Genomic DNA, 14,117 nt, shown 5'->3' with positions numbered 1-14,117 from the left:
GCAGCCACTAGCAACTACAAGCTTGTGCGGTCTTGCTGTTTTAGAAGGTGGGTTTATGATTCAGATAAGCCGAGGCCAACCAATCAGGAGACGATTGCCATTGAAAAGATCGTTTGTTACTCACGTTTCCCTAGAGATGGCTCACCACGTCCAGCGGGGCCCTGCAGGGTAGGAAGCAGAGCGGGGCAGGGGGAAAACCGGGGCAGGAGCCTTTGCTACGGTTTTGTGGGAATGGCTGAGCCGGGTAGGCATGCTAAGCAGGTTTAGGATTGGCTATTTTGAATCATCTCAGAGGGCCCTGGGGTGATTAGGGCAGAGAGAGAGAGAGCCCAACAAAGGAGGGGGTTGGGGCGTGCGGGCTCTGGATTGGCTAGTTTGCATATGGCAGGTAGGCCGGCTGGAGAGTCATTTGCTGTTTCTAGGAACCTGCTAGGCCTGCGAGGGGCAGGCTTGGCGGGGTCAGCAAGGCCCCAGGTGATAAAACATCAGAAAACAGAAAAAAAACAAAACACAATACACCTCACGGTAAAGTATGTGCCTGTCCACATCGCCAGCTAATGTCCAGGACAGGCTCTAGTGGCCCCCTTGTGCAATACGGTTAACACTAAATGCTAGGGAGGATGCTGGGAAACTGGCTCTCTCAGACATTGTGGACGGGAAGTCAAATGGTACAGACACTCAGAATATGGTCCGGCAGATTCTTAAAAAACTAAGCCGACACATGATCTAGCAATGACACATTAATCCCGGAGAAATGGAAGCGTATGTCCACACGAAAACCTGTTCACAAATATTCATAACAGTTTATTTTGGAGTAGCCCCCCCCGAAAGCCAATCTCAAATTGTCACATACTCTATGATTTCATGTATACATTCTTTTTTTTTTTAAGTTTTTATTTATTTATTTGAGAGAGAGAGTGAGTGAGTGAGAGAGAGCACAGAAGCAGGGGCAAAGGGAGAGGGAGAAGCAGGCTCCCTGTTAAGCAGGGAACCTGACATGGGGCTCAATCCCAGGACCCCAGGATCATGAACTGAGCTGAAGGCAGACGCCTCACCGACTGAGCCACCCAGGTGACCCTCATTGATCCATTCTTGAAATGACAAATTTAGATGAAGAAGAGGTTCCTGGCTGCCAGGGATTAGGAATGGGGTTGGGGGTGGGTGGAAGGGGCCATGCCAGGGAACCCTTTCCGGTTCTGGAATAGTTCTTTTGCTTGCCTGGGGTGGTGGTTATGGGAATCCGCAGCAAAATGGCTCAACACTACACACATTGTATCAATGTCAGTTGCTTGGCCTTGATACTGTGCTGTACTTATCTAAGATGTAACCACTGGGGGGAGCTGGGTGAAGGGTACCTGGGCCCTCCCTGTCCTATTTTTGCAACTTCCTGTGAGTCTATAATCATTTTAAAATGAAAAGTAAACAGATCTGAAAGAATTCTTAGCTCTAAGGGGTATGAAAACCCTTGGTGGAACTCCCGCTGGGGTGGGTGGATGAGCAATCCCGTGGCCTGGGGGAAAGGCGTGCGTCCCAGCTCCGTTTTTCTGCTGGTGTCCTGGGAGGAGATAGTCTCCGTTTGGTTCTTCCATCAACGCAGCTGCAGCTGTGATTCTGCTGAGTGTTGAGCTTTCGAGCACATCAACCCTGTTAGCTTTAGAGAGGAAGAAATAAAGACTGAGGGTCTTTAGAAATAAGAAAGCTGATGCGATTTTATGTATCCAACCAAAATGAGTCCTACCTGGCAACCTGCGAAACGCTTCTGATATTCAGTGAAATAATCAGGAGACACTTTTCTGAGCTCTATGGTTGTATGCACATACAAAATATAAAAGCAGAGGGATAAAAACAGGAGGAGAATAAGCACAAATGAATACAGTTTTACAGGAGTAGGATTAAGGGTGGGAGTTCCTCCTCTGCTTTTTGAACTATTTATGAGTTGTTGGTGGTATTTTTATTTGGTTTTAATTTTATTTTTAAATGTATGCTCTGAGACGTATTCTTCTCCCTTGTCCCCCAGCAACTACTTTCGTTAGCCTCTAGTGTAGCCTTCTGTATTTTCCTGATGTAAATCCAGGCAAGCCTGAATGCGATTCTTCCCCCCCCCCCCGCCCCATTCTAAACACATCGTTTCTGCGTTTTTCTTCACTCGGTGTGCGTGGTACTTTCCCCCTAAACAAACAAAGGGGGAAAAGAAAGGAGCAAATGGAAATGTGAATGTTGTGATAGCCGGCAGAGCAAAGCAAATGAGGCTTCTGCATTGAGAGCTCACCTGGTTGGTCAAAGAAGTTCGCACCACCTCCTTCCACTCCAGAGCTTTCTCTCCACTCATTTTCTAGTGAAATGAGGGACTTATATCCTTTGCCATTTACCCAGCAAGCACGGCTCCCCACTCCAGGCAATTGTGCCAATCTGTTTGCACGTTGGTTCATCGGTTTTGAGGACTAGATGTGAATAGGCGTTGGCCAGCTGCTGGGGGCAGGTACCTACTGAGCACTGGTCACAACAACTGTGAGGGAGCAGAGAGGGGCCCTGGCTCTGGGGGCTGCCCTGTTCCGATCAGGGTGCTGACCTCCCACGGCAGGCCTTGTCTGAGACTTTGCTTCCCCTGTTCTGAAAGCTGCAGGTGTCTGGGTGTGGCAGGCCCTGCATCCTGGAGACAGGACTGGGCTCCAGGGCCCCGAGGGTGGGAACAGAGGATGGTCTGATGGTCGGGAAAGTAGCAGAAATGCCAAGCTGAACATCTCATCGTTGGTGACTGCCCTCAGCCTGGCTGAATTCATATCCTTCTCCTGGATATGGCTCTTGGGAAAAGCCGGGGAAGGGGAGGGGGAGGCTGACTCCATCGAATTTTGCTCCCACCCTGAGATACAGTATCTGTCCTTTGGGCAGAGGAACCAAAAAATGGCCAACAAATGCTGGTGACTTGGCCCTGGAGCTTTAGGCCTGGAAAGAAGCCCCAGACCTCAGACACTCTTGGGCCTCGGGGTCCCCACTCCCCAGCCAGCTCCCTGTATCCCATGGATGGGCACCTCACAGGGCCTCGGTTTTCTCACGGCAACAACTAAAATGGCCACCTTCCCTTTCGTCCTGGGCTGCAGCCGAAGGAAATGAGCTCAGGTGGCAAACTCAGGTGTCCGTGGTGAAGAGGGAGGTAAGCGGGGGCGCTGCCGGGGAGAAAAGATGGTTTCGCTGGACCACGAAGCCCTCTTGGCTTAGCTTTAATTTCTTTGCCTTTTGATGGAGCGAGGTATGGAAACCATTTCCCCTTCCTCTTACCCCTGCTCGAGGAAGAACCGAGGTGAAGTTGACTAGAGCGGAGGCCGCCCCAGGCCCCCGTGGGGAGAGGGCGGGCAGCGGGAGGGTTGTGGGGATGGGGGTTCGGAGCCACATCCCCACATCCGAAGGGGAGCCGCTGCGAGCTCCAGCAGGAGGCTGCCAGCAGGAAAACAAGCCTCGTGTCGCCAGAGCTCATTTGTCAGAAGTGGAAGCCATATTTTTATTGACGTTTCCTAATGTTGAAACGTTGGCAAATGATTCAAAAAACTGTAAAACGTCACGAGCCAATCAAAACAGGTCTGAGGGCCAGATTTCGGCCTCCGTCTGCCAGTCTGCTGACCTCAGGGGCCCTGCGCTGTCTGCGGGCGCGCACCCAGCCGGCCGCAGGTGCACGCCCAGCTGGCCAAGGTGCGAGGGGCCTGCGGATCCGTTCCTGCGGATCCGTTCCCCCGGCCCCCTCCACGGGCAGTCCGCTGCGAGACACTGGCAGACTTCATTCTGAGGCATTGATGCAGGAGGGGTTTTCTGGAAGTTTCGTCTTTCCCACCGTTTCGCGGGAGCAGTTGGAAATCACTTTAGTGCTCTGCGGTGACACTGAGTGACCCCAGCCAAACCAGTCACTTCTCTCTGGGCCTCCCTTTAATCATCTGTAACACGGAAGGGGGCCAACTAGGCACTCATCCAATCAAACCTTTGTTGGCTCTAGGACCAGTTTTTTGTTTTGTTTTGTTTTGTTTTTGGTGGTGTGGGGGGGAGGAGGAGTTTTCCTAACATGATATTAAAATGCAACAATTTCGCTCATTGAGGTGAGTCTTGAAGGCCACCCCGTCCAGCAGAAATATGATGGGAGCCTCAAATGTAACATTTTTTCGGTTTTACATTTAAAATTTTCTAGTAGCCACATGAAGAAAGGAAAAAAATAAAAAGTGAAATTAATTTTAATAATACATTTGACTTAATGCAATATAAAAGTATTATCAGTTTAGCATGTAATCAGCTTTAAAGCTAGTCATAAGGTGTTGTTTTTTTATTGGAAGCCCAGTGCATGGTTTGCACTTACAACACCTCTCAAGTGCTCAGAAGCCACATGTGGCTCGTGGCCACCATATTGACTGGCACAGATCCGAGGCAAGAAGTGACAACTATTCCCACATTCCCAAGTAAGACGCTAGGTCCCCCAAGGGAATGAGAATTCTGCACATCACCTAGTGCATACAAGCACTGCATATCTTCCTTCCCCCCACTGAAATTTTCTTTCCACTGACAAAATGTCCTCATAGTGAAGGTGGCCATACCGCATCTGGTTTACCCGGTATGCACTGCTCTCCAACCCAGGCAACCTGACAGGTGTCTGTCTCCACCCCTCGCCCATCTGTCTGGGCACGCTTCTGAGTAGGCAGGACCTACATGGGAGTGAGATGAGGAGGCCATGGTGGGGTAATAGCTGACCTTTGACCGTAGCCTTTGAGAGCCAGTGGCAACATCTCCTCTCTCCCTTATCCCACCCCGGAGGAGCCAGAGGCAACTATAAGCAGGAGGAGAAGGAGAACCTCGAAGTCGGGAACAGAGAAGACAGGCTCCCAGGCTGCAGCAGCCTCAGGTGGGAGAGTGAGCTTCGACTTGAAATGAGGCTTGGAAATTTGGAGGTCCTAGATTATTTCACCAGACTGAACTTAACTCATTACTGAACTAAGGCTATTTTGTTTCTAAAAGTAACCAGAGGATTTGTTTTAAAATATTCCAGCACAGGGGTGCCTGGGTGGCCCAGTCGGTTGAGCGTCCCACTCTTGATTTTGGCTCAGGTCAGGATCTTGGGGTTATGGGATCAAGCCCTGCGTCAGGTTCCCTGTTCAGTGGGGAGTCTGCTTGGGATTCTCCCTGTCCCTCTGCCCCCCCCCATGCTTGCGCTCTCTCTCTCTCTCTCAAATAAATAAATAATTAAATCTTTTAAAAAAATCTCAAAAAACACACACACACGTAAAGTGTGTGCGCTGGGGGAAATGCAAACTGATAAGACAAGACTGTTCATAACTATTGAAGCTGGGTGACTGGTTACAAGGGGTTCATTATAGCATTTTTGCAAATTTTGGTTGTATGTGAAAATTTCCATAATAAAAGTTTCTAAATAGTGGCCCAGAGGACTTTTTACAAGGAGAGGCACAGAACCTGTCAGAGAGATTCAGTTATGAGTAAAATCAGAGCTAGCCCCGCAGAGCAGGTTTCAATGGGTAAAGTATGGGCAAAAATGGTAAAATAATAAAATTGTTTTCTGAACACATCGCAGGAGGCCCGCTTGTCCCATGCACTGTTTATTTTCTTCTCGGCGGTTGAATGCATATGCTCCCATTCTCCCCATCGCCTCCCTCATTCTATGGGGTGTGCCTTGTTGCTGAGACACCCCAGTGCTCACCCCAGCAGGGTCTGGGCTCCCCGGCTTTTTTGGGTGATTCGATGACATAGTAGCTCCTTGCAACAGGCACCCAGATGGGTGTTCCCGAAGCACAGAGGCCCTCGGAGCGCGGGAGGACGACCTCTGCGAAGATACGGAGCACAGCGGGGGCCATTAGTCACCAAGGATCATTTGACATTTTGAAATGAACTCATGTTCTCTCATAAATAAGCCCGGACACTGAATCATGCCCTGGGGCAGGGTGGCTGTGGCTGGGCTTGGGAGGCCCCCACATTTCCGCATGGACTGCTGTGGGATGCATTGTAGGATGTCTGTGTGTGCAGTGAGCAGCGCGAGCAAAGGGGTCCTTGCGTGTCTCCCCGAGGCCTACTGTTTGGAGCCGCAGCCCCTGGCAGCTCCTGCTGGGCAGGTGGATGGTTTCAGTCACTATTCACGTTGGCGACAAGCCTTTCCTGGCTCCTGTGCACGAGCTTACCCCTCAAGCCTGAGGCCTGGGCCAGTTTGGGCCCATGTGGCTGCCCCTTCTCAGACCTGGAAGGTGCGCCGGCCAGAAAAGCTATCATTCATGTTCAGTCCGTATCTGAAGGTCACCGCGGAGGTCACCAGGAGCTTCTCTGCCTGAGAAATAAGCATTTCATACAGCTGTAACTTTCCCCCCTGAGTAAGGAGCTGATACACTTTGAAGACTTCCAGGTGCCAGGCATCACTCAGTACTTGCACGAATGACTGAATCCTCACCGCAACCCTGTGAGGAGGGGAGTATGGCTTTCCTGCTGCATACACAGATGAGAAACCAGAGGGGAGGCTCTCAGAGGTTACTGCTAAGTGTGACCTGCCTAAGGACATCCAGTGAGCCAGTGTAACCATGTTCAACCCAGCAACCACTGCGTGATCCCGCCTCCCAGGGAGCGGCAGGGAACCAGGCTCCTTTTGGGTACAAATCGAAAAAGGTTACAAATCAAAAAGTACCTGACTCGTGGAAGGCTCTGGAGTGGGGTTCCCCTCTGAGGTCCTGGAAAAGTCCAGCAGCACTGCATTTCTCAGGCCATGCGGCTATGGGACATTCCAGGACATCCATGGTGACATGGGGCCCTTGCCAAGCAGGGATTCTTGGGAGACCTAGAAGAAGAACTGATGACAAAGAATTCGTAATGAGGTCACATGTTCCTTTTGACGTGCAAAAGGACATCATTTTCTGGGCGAAACCCGCCCTCTGCTCGGCTGGCTGACCCCAGCATTTGTTTGGTGGTCCTGCAGAAGCTGTCTGACAATGCCCGACACTTGGAGTTCACACCGTGCTTTCCTTACACGATTCATTTCTCCTTCACAACATGGCAGCAGCGCTGTAGACCCATTATACAGATTAGGAAGCAGCAGCCTATGGCGGCCAGATCTATGCATGGCAGCTCGGCTGGGAGTCAACATCAGATTTACTAAAAAAAGAAAAAAAAATGGAAAAGGAAAAGGAAAAGAGTTGCCAATGGGATTTTAGGACAACCACCCCCGTGTGTCCTAAGGATTTCTCTCCAGCCCAGGTCCTCTGGACTTTCGGGGCATACACGTCCCCTTCCCCTCCCGCCTCTCAGCCCTTGGTGCTGATGAGTCAACAAGATACTTGTCACTCACCTTGGGCAACGAGGGCAGCATGACGGCTGGACTCATCAGCGACCGCAGGTGAGAGCAGGCTTCCGGGTCCAGATTTCAAGAAATGTAGATCTTGTCAGGCTGGATGATGATTTAGGATGAATTAAACTTGAATTTTCTTTGCAGTACTTAGATCCATGATAGGGATACAATTAATCGAGCCTCCTTACTAAAGGTTGAGGAAAGTGGGGAGCAGGTGGGGTGGGGAGGGGGTGTGACTTGTCAGACACAGGATCGTCTTGGCCCCATTCAGCCAATGGGAGCCCAGGGCAGTTAGAAGCCCCTTTCTGAGAGGCAGACACCCTTGCTTGCCCTTGTTTGATTTCTTCTGTGGGTTCTTTTGCCCACCCCACCCCACCCCCCACTGTGTCTCCTTGGCCTCTGCCCCTGCTTGCCACCCACTGGCCTGAATAGAAACTTGGTCCTAACCAAGCAGCCTATTAAGACTTTCCTTTAGACAAAGAGCTTCAGGGCAAACCTTTGAGGCTTCCTTTGCTGACTTCCCGATGCGGACAGACGAAGGTGGAATGGGCTTCTCCAAGGTCACACAGAGCCAAGGTGGAAACCCAAATATTCCATTATGAGTCCAAAGTCTTTCTGCTGCAGCACTGAGAGATAAGCCTCCCGCCTTAACCCCTACTGCCCGCGGTGCCTTTAAGATATGTGTGCCTGAGGGCATATTCGTTTGCCAGGAATTCTTAGATTTTTATTCATAAATACATATCTCCCCAACTGGATTCTAAGCCCTTTGAACCAACTCAATATATTATAAAACAAACAAACAGCAAAAACAATGCAAACAGGCAAAAAAAAAAAAAAAAAAAAGGTGCCACTTGTCCCTGGGTAGGACCTTATCCTTAATTCTCCAAATGCCTCCTATCTTCCCTGTTACCTTCCAACTCCAACAGGTAGTGTGAGCTCTGTGGTAGGGTTTCTGTTTCCAGAAATGCTTCTCAGAGGTGCCTAATAAGGACTTGTCCATTGAGAGCTCCCCAAATCTGGAGAATGCTCATTTGTTTGCTTGTGTGGAGATGAAAAAAGAAGAAAAATACATACAGTTGACCCTTGAACAACGTAGGGGTTAGGGGTGCCAACCCCCTGTGCAGTAAAAAATCCACACATAACTTCTGACTCCCCCAAAACGTAAGTACCAGCAGCCTACTGTTGACCGGAAGCTTTACTGATAACATAAACTGTTGATTATCATACTTTGTCTGTTACATGTTATATAGCCTATATTCTTACAATAAAGTAATCTAGGGAAAAGAAAATTATTATTAAGAAAATCATAAGGAAGAAAAAGTACATTGGCAGTACAGCACTGTATTTATTGGAAAACATTTGCATGTAAGTGGCCTGCACAGCCCAAACCTGTGTGGTTCAAGGGTCAATGCAAGTCGTGCACAGAGAAGGGAAACTGGTGGATGGCTTTCATGTTTCACCCGGTTCGGTAATTGTCCTTGAGACTCAAATTGTCCCCTATTTGGCCCATTCTACTTGGCTCCTGTGTCTTTGAGAGCTTCTTTTCCATTCCCAGGACAAGATATGCTAGCCTTATCTTGTACAATTCTCATCCCAGACATTTCTCCTTGAGACCCTGGTTTCTTTCAGTGGGAAATGCTACAGCACTATCAAACTTGGGTTACTGAAAACAGCTGAAAAGATTACTTTGTGTGTGTCTGCTCATTCCATTCTACCCCTTTCTCCTCTTCTTTTAGGAGCATTAATACATATGACTCTCTTTTATACCCTTCATGCATACCCTTTCACACACACACACACACACACACACACACACACACCCCACAGCTGTCATTTTGGTTGCCTAAACTTCATTCTCTAGTAGTTTCCTAAGCAAGGGCTATGGAACCCACATTCCCTGAATTTTTGCACGTTGTTTTTGTAATATTTATATTTAAGAGCCAGCTTGGGGATGCCTGGATGGCTCAGTCGGTTAAGCATCTGCCTTCGGCTCAGGTCATGATCTCAGGGTCCTGGGATCAAGTCCCATGTGGGGCTCCCTGCTCAGCAAGAGAGTCTGCTACTCCCCCTTCCCTCGGCCCCAACTCCGCCTCCCCCCCCCCCCCAGCGCTCTCTGTTCTCTCACACACAAAAAAAGAGAGCCAGCTTGGCTAGGTAAAAAAGGCTTTGGCTCTCATTTTCTTTCCTTGAGTATCTTAAATATTTTACCCATTTTCTTCTAGCATAAAATGTTGCTGTCAAAATGTTTTTCAACAATTGAATTTTCTTTTCCTTATGTGTTACTCAATCTTTTTGCCTAGATGTCCAAAAGATGTTTCTCCTTTTTATTTTTAAAGTCCAGTATTTCACTAGACAATGGCTTGTAATTGGTCATTTGGGATCAATTAAGTGGTATGTCCTTTCAATTCCTTTCAGACTTTTTGTTTGCCCAAAGTTTCTGGGAGAAATGTGTTACTATCTCCTAACTATAGTTATAAATTTGCTATTTTTCCTCTTAGTTACCAACAGTCTGCTTTCTACACTTTTGAGTCTATTTTATTATGCACATATGAATTTAGATTTGCTAGATCTTTCTGGTGAATCAAAATTTTTATCCCTATGAAATACCTCTTTACCTCTAATACTGCTTCTTGATTTTAAATCCATTTTCTTTTCTTTTTAAAGATTTTATTTTTAAGCAAATAAAAATTTGCGTGGTGCTGGAACTCAAGACCCCAAGATCAAGAGTTGCACACTCCACCGACTGAGCCAGCCGAGTCCCCTGAAATCTATTTTTTTCCTGATTTTAATGTCTACTCTGACATTCTTTAGGCGTTTGATTGCTGTCTCTTTGCCCATACTTTAACTTTTAACCTTTCTCTCTTTTTTTATTTTAGGCATGCTTCTTGCAAGCAGCTTATAATTGGGTTTTGTTTTTTATCAAGTCAGCCTATCTTTTATTTGGAATATTTAGTCTATTTACATTTTAATTTAATTACTAATTCACTTGGGCTTAAATGTTGTTATTTTCTTTTCACCCCAGTCTAAGTTTCTTTCTCTTTTCTTTCCTGCCTTCTTTAGTTCTTTTTAAATGATTTCATTGTTTCTTCTCTTAGTTTGGCAGTTATATACTTTTTACAAAGTATGGTTTTTAGTGATCAAACTTGGAGATCACAATACTTTCTTGAGCTGTCAAGTTTCCAAAAGAAATAACTTTGATCTCTTTTTTTTCTTTTTTTTTTTTTAAGATTTTATTTATTTGACAGAGAGAGAGACAGCCAGCAAGAGAGGGAACACAAGCAGGGGGAGTGGGAGAGGAAGAAGCAGGCTCCTAGCGGAGGAGCCTGATGTGGGGCTCGATCCCAGAACGCGGAACGCCGGGATCACGCCCTGAGCCGAAGGCAGACGCTTAAGGACTGCGCCACCCAGGCGCCCTCCATTCGCTCATTTCTGATACATATGCTGCTGTAGTTAACGTGGGCCTGCCCAGCAGCCCGTGAAGCTTTCCAGAGCAAGGCTCAGTCTCCCGCCTGCCGTCCTCTGTGTACCCGCGAACGCACCCAGGCTCTGGACGCCTGCCTTACCTACCCGAGTTTCTGCTCTCCGTGAGATCTCGGTCCAGTACGTTTTCCGTCCCATGTTAGCTCTCTGATGCCTTTAATGCTTTTTCCATCGCATCCAGCTTTCCTAGTTGGCCTTGGTGAAAGAGCGGGTCCGACTGCCCTGGTCTGTCGTCAGTGGCCGTGGAAATTGCATGCAGTTCCCTCCGGTCTCGTTGAGGAAGACCGTCGAGCAGCCCTGGAGGCTGGCACTGCCGCTAACACAGTCGTCCGAAGCCGTAGCTCTTCGCGTCGGCGGCGTCCGAGCGGGGTGACTCACAGACCCAGCATGTGGGGCACGGAGGGCGGTGTGTGTGACAGCCGGCCCCGCGAGCTGGCCCTACGGCCTCGCTGTCTGAGTAAACATAATCCAAGAGGGCACCGGAGGTGGCCTGTGCCGTCCCGAGCAGATCTGGCAGCAGGGCCCAGGGCCGCTGGGGCTCCCTGGCTTCTACAGGTGAACACGGAAAGAGTCTCTGTGTTCCACTTTCACAAAGATGGCTACAAGCGCTCAGCGCTGGTTCAACAGCCTGTAGTTCAACAGCTGGCGTCCGCGCCAAAGGTCAGAGTCGGGCCATCCTGGCCAGCGGCTGCGGAAAAGCGAGACAAGGCACTCCCGGAACTCGCGCACAGGCTTCTCACGAATCTGAACCAGACTGGCATGGGGATGGCTCGTTATGACCTTCACCGGCAACGGCACGGTGTGGGGCCAGAATCTCCACACTTGCTCAATGCCGTCTTCTTGGTGTTGTGGACTGAACTGCACTCCCCCGAATTCCCATGTTGAAGTCCTAATCCCCAAAACCTCGAATGCAACTGTATTTGGGGTTAGGGCTTTTAAAGAAGGACGTCTGTTCAGTGAGGTTGTACGTGTGGTCGTTGACCCAGCAGGACTGGTGACCTTATTGGAGGAGAGAGAGACACCAGAGATGAGCACACACAGAGAGAAGGCCGCGCGAGGACACAGCTAGAAGGTGGCCACGGGCAAGCCAAGGAGAGAGGCCTCAGGAGAACCAAACCTGCCAACACCTTGACCTCAGAATTCCAGCTGCTAGGACTGTGAGAAGATAAATTCCTGTTGTGTAGGCCTCCCCAGCCTGGGCACATGAATACACCTGGGGTGGGGTCAGACACTCTCAGGTGACAGAGGTGAGGGTACCAAACCCTGTGCTCCCTGGAAACACTCCCCACCCCACCTGGTCCTGCAGTATCCGGCTTTGGAAAAACCCCTTCCCAGGGCTTCGTATGCTCCATTGTGTCTGGGTCTGTTTGCCAGCCTCGGCCCATCTTCCTTGACCAACCATGCCCTTCCACCTGAGGGCATTCCAGCAGGTTTCTGTCTCTGAAGGCAGAGAGCCCAGAGCTCTGGGGTTTCTGTCCTGAGGGTTGCTGGCACTTGAGTTCCTGGCTCTGCTGGAAGCAGCACAAGGACTGTGGATCGGATTTGCTCTCTTGGCCGGGGGGTGGTTCCGGGGGCCGGGACACTTTGCAGCCTCATGGGCTGCCCATGACTTGCCCAAAGCTACCATTTCTAAACCTCTTGCCCTGTGGTTTCTTGTTCTGTTCCTGTGAGCTGGAGCTCTTGGTGGTCTGAGAATGACCCAAACCAACCTGTGGTTCTTGCCCTCATGGTATGACAACAGAGACCTGACATAGGTGACCCACGACCCACAGGTGAGGAGGCCGGGGAGGACTGGAAGCTCCAGCGCCCTGAGAGGAGGCGGCGGGGGCGATGATTCGCTCCTGGGTGATGATGACCTTGCCTGCCTGCCGCTACTCCAGGGTGGGGGTGGGGGGCAGACCGCACATGCGTGTGAGTGTGTGTGTGTGTGTTCAAATCATATTTCCTTTTGTTCTGTAGGCAATGGCACATGCATGAAATTCACTTTTTACTTACTGACCACAAAGCACTAGAAACTAAGATTTCAGGCACAAGTAAGGACCCTGGTAATGAACAGTTTCTGCTTAAACTCCACTCCTAGTAAACATACAAGTGATAGAATGCCTCCCACGTGTTCCCTCTCTTTGCTAGTCCTAAACCCTGAAAGACTGCTCCAACATCAGCCTTCATTCTAGATAATTCTCGATATCTAATTCGAACACCAAAGTGATAATTTTAAAATCTGAGTCATGTATAAACCTCTTTTAAAGAAAAGAAACCAAGACACCTGGGTGGCTCAGTCAGTTAAGCATCTGAGTTCGGCTCAGGTCATGCTCTTGGGGCCCTGGGATCCAGCTTCGTGGTGGGCTCCCCGCTTAGCGGGGAGTCTGCTTCTCGCTCTGCCTCTCCCCTGCCCCTCCTTGCTCGCGCGTGCTCTCTCTCTCTCTCAAATAAATAAATAAGACCTTTAAAAAAATAAATAGAAAAAGGAAACCAAAAGTCTCATAATCCCCCCCAGGGATGACCAATTATTTCACTTACGTTACTGAGATAACTATGGACACAACCAGTATTTAAGCTCTGTGCACTTAATAGCCCTTACAGAACTAACCAAAACCAGCATAAAATGAAAGGCAGGAAGTCTCTACACCAGTGACACTCCAGGTAGCGTGCGTTCTTGAACACAACGTGCCATGTTATTTTTCTGAACCGAACACCGAGTATCGTGCGTAGCGGCACCACCTGGGTGCTGCGCTGAAGCCGTTACTCTGTGTGTTTCCTCCACTGGAGAAATTGCAAACATCCCACTTGCACAGAACACCGTGATGAAGGAAGTCCTCCTTTCCATTCTTTTTCTAAAAATACGACGTGGTTCTGAAATCTCTAGAAACACTCAGTTATGAGACTATCTTTTCATATGATGTGGAACATGTTTACATTAATTTTTAAGATTTTGGTTCAAATGAAAATTAAAGTTCTCATAGAACAGGCGGGGGCCTCCAGAATCTATCTGGTGCTTCTCAGGGTGTTTGTAGATCCCAAGTTAAAAATCTCTGGATTTGAGGTTCTGGCTTTCCTGTGAGAAACTTTCTAGCTGCATCCCTCTGGCCCGAGTTTGTAACCCGCTACCCTCAAGCCCTGTGGGGCCGGGTCCCCAGAAGGTGCATGGGCCTGGCTTGTTTTTATTTTGCTTTTCCTGGGTGGGGCCAGGTGCGCAATGCAACCAAAACCCAAAGGGCCATTCAAGTGCCCGAGGGAAAGCTCCCTGCTTCACTGGGGCACCCCAGCTGTCTGGCATGGCGTGGCGTGTCCCCCCCCCCCCCCCCCCCCCCCCCCCCCCCCCCCC

General features: G+C 49.3%; 1 protein-coding gene across 2 annotated transcripts in view; it reads right to left on the bottom strand.

Annotated features, from left to right (window-relative positions):
• Positions 1-5,173: 5,173 nt before the first annotated feature.
• The window catches only part of MEX3C (mex-3 RNA binding family member C), a 44,634-nt gene continuing 35,690 nt past the window's right edge, over positions 5,174-14,117 (bottom strand). The window contains exons 3-5 of one of the 2 annotated variants that reach the window (XR_005835392.1): positions 10,880-11,791; positions 6,656-6,817; positions 5,174-6,304 (exon numbers count right to left, since the gene is read on the bottom strand). The gene's annotated coding sequence lies outside the window, so the exon portion shown is untranslated. Of the gene's footprint in view, positions 6,818-10,879; positions 11,792-14,117 lie in introns of both variants that reach the window. The other variant, XR_005835391.1, reaches the window with a different exon arrangement.

This window comes from Ursus maritimus, unplaced genomic scaffold, assembly GCF_017311325.1.
Source record: "Ursus maritimus isolate PB19 unplaced genomic scaffold, ASM1731132v1 scaffold_18, whole genome shotgun sequence".
Classification (NCBI taxonomy): Eukaryota; Metazoa; Chordata; class Mammalia; order Carnivora; family Ursidae; genus Ursus; species Ursus maritimus.
Note: the sequence above shows the minus strand (reverse complement) of the source record. Positions and strands in the feature narration are given on the sequence as shown.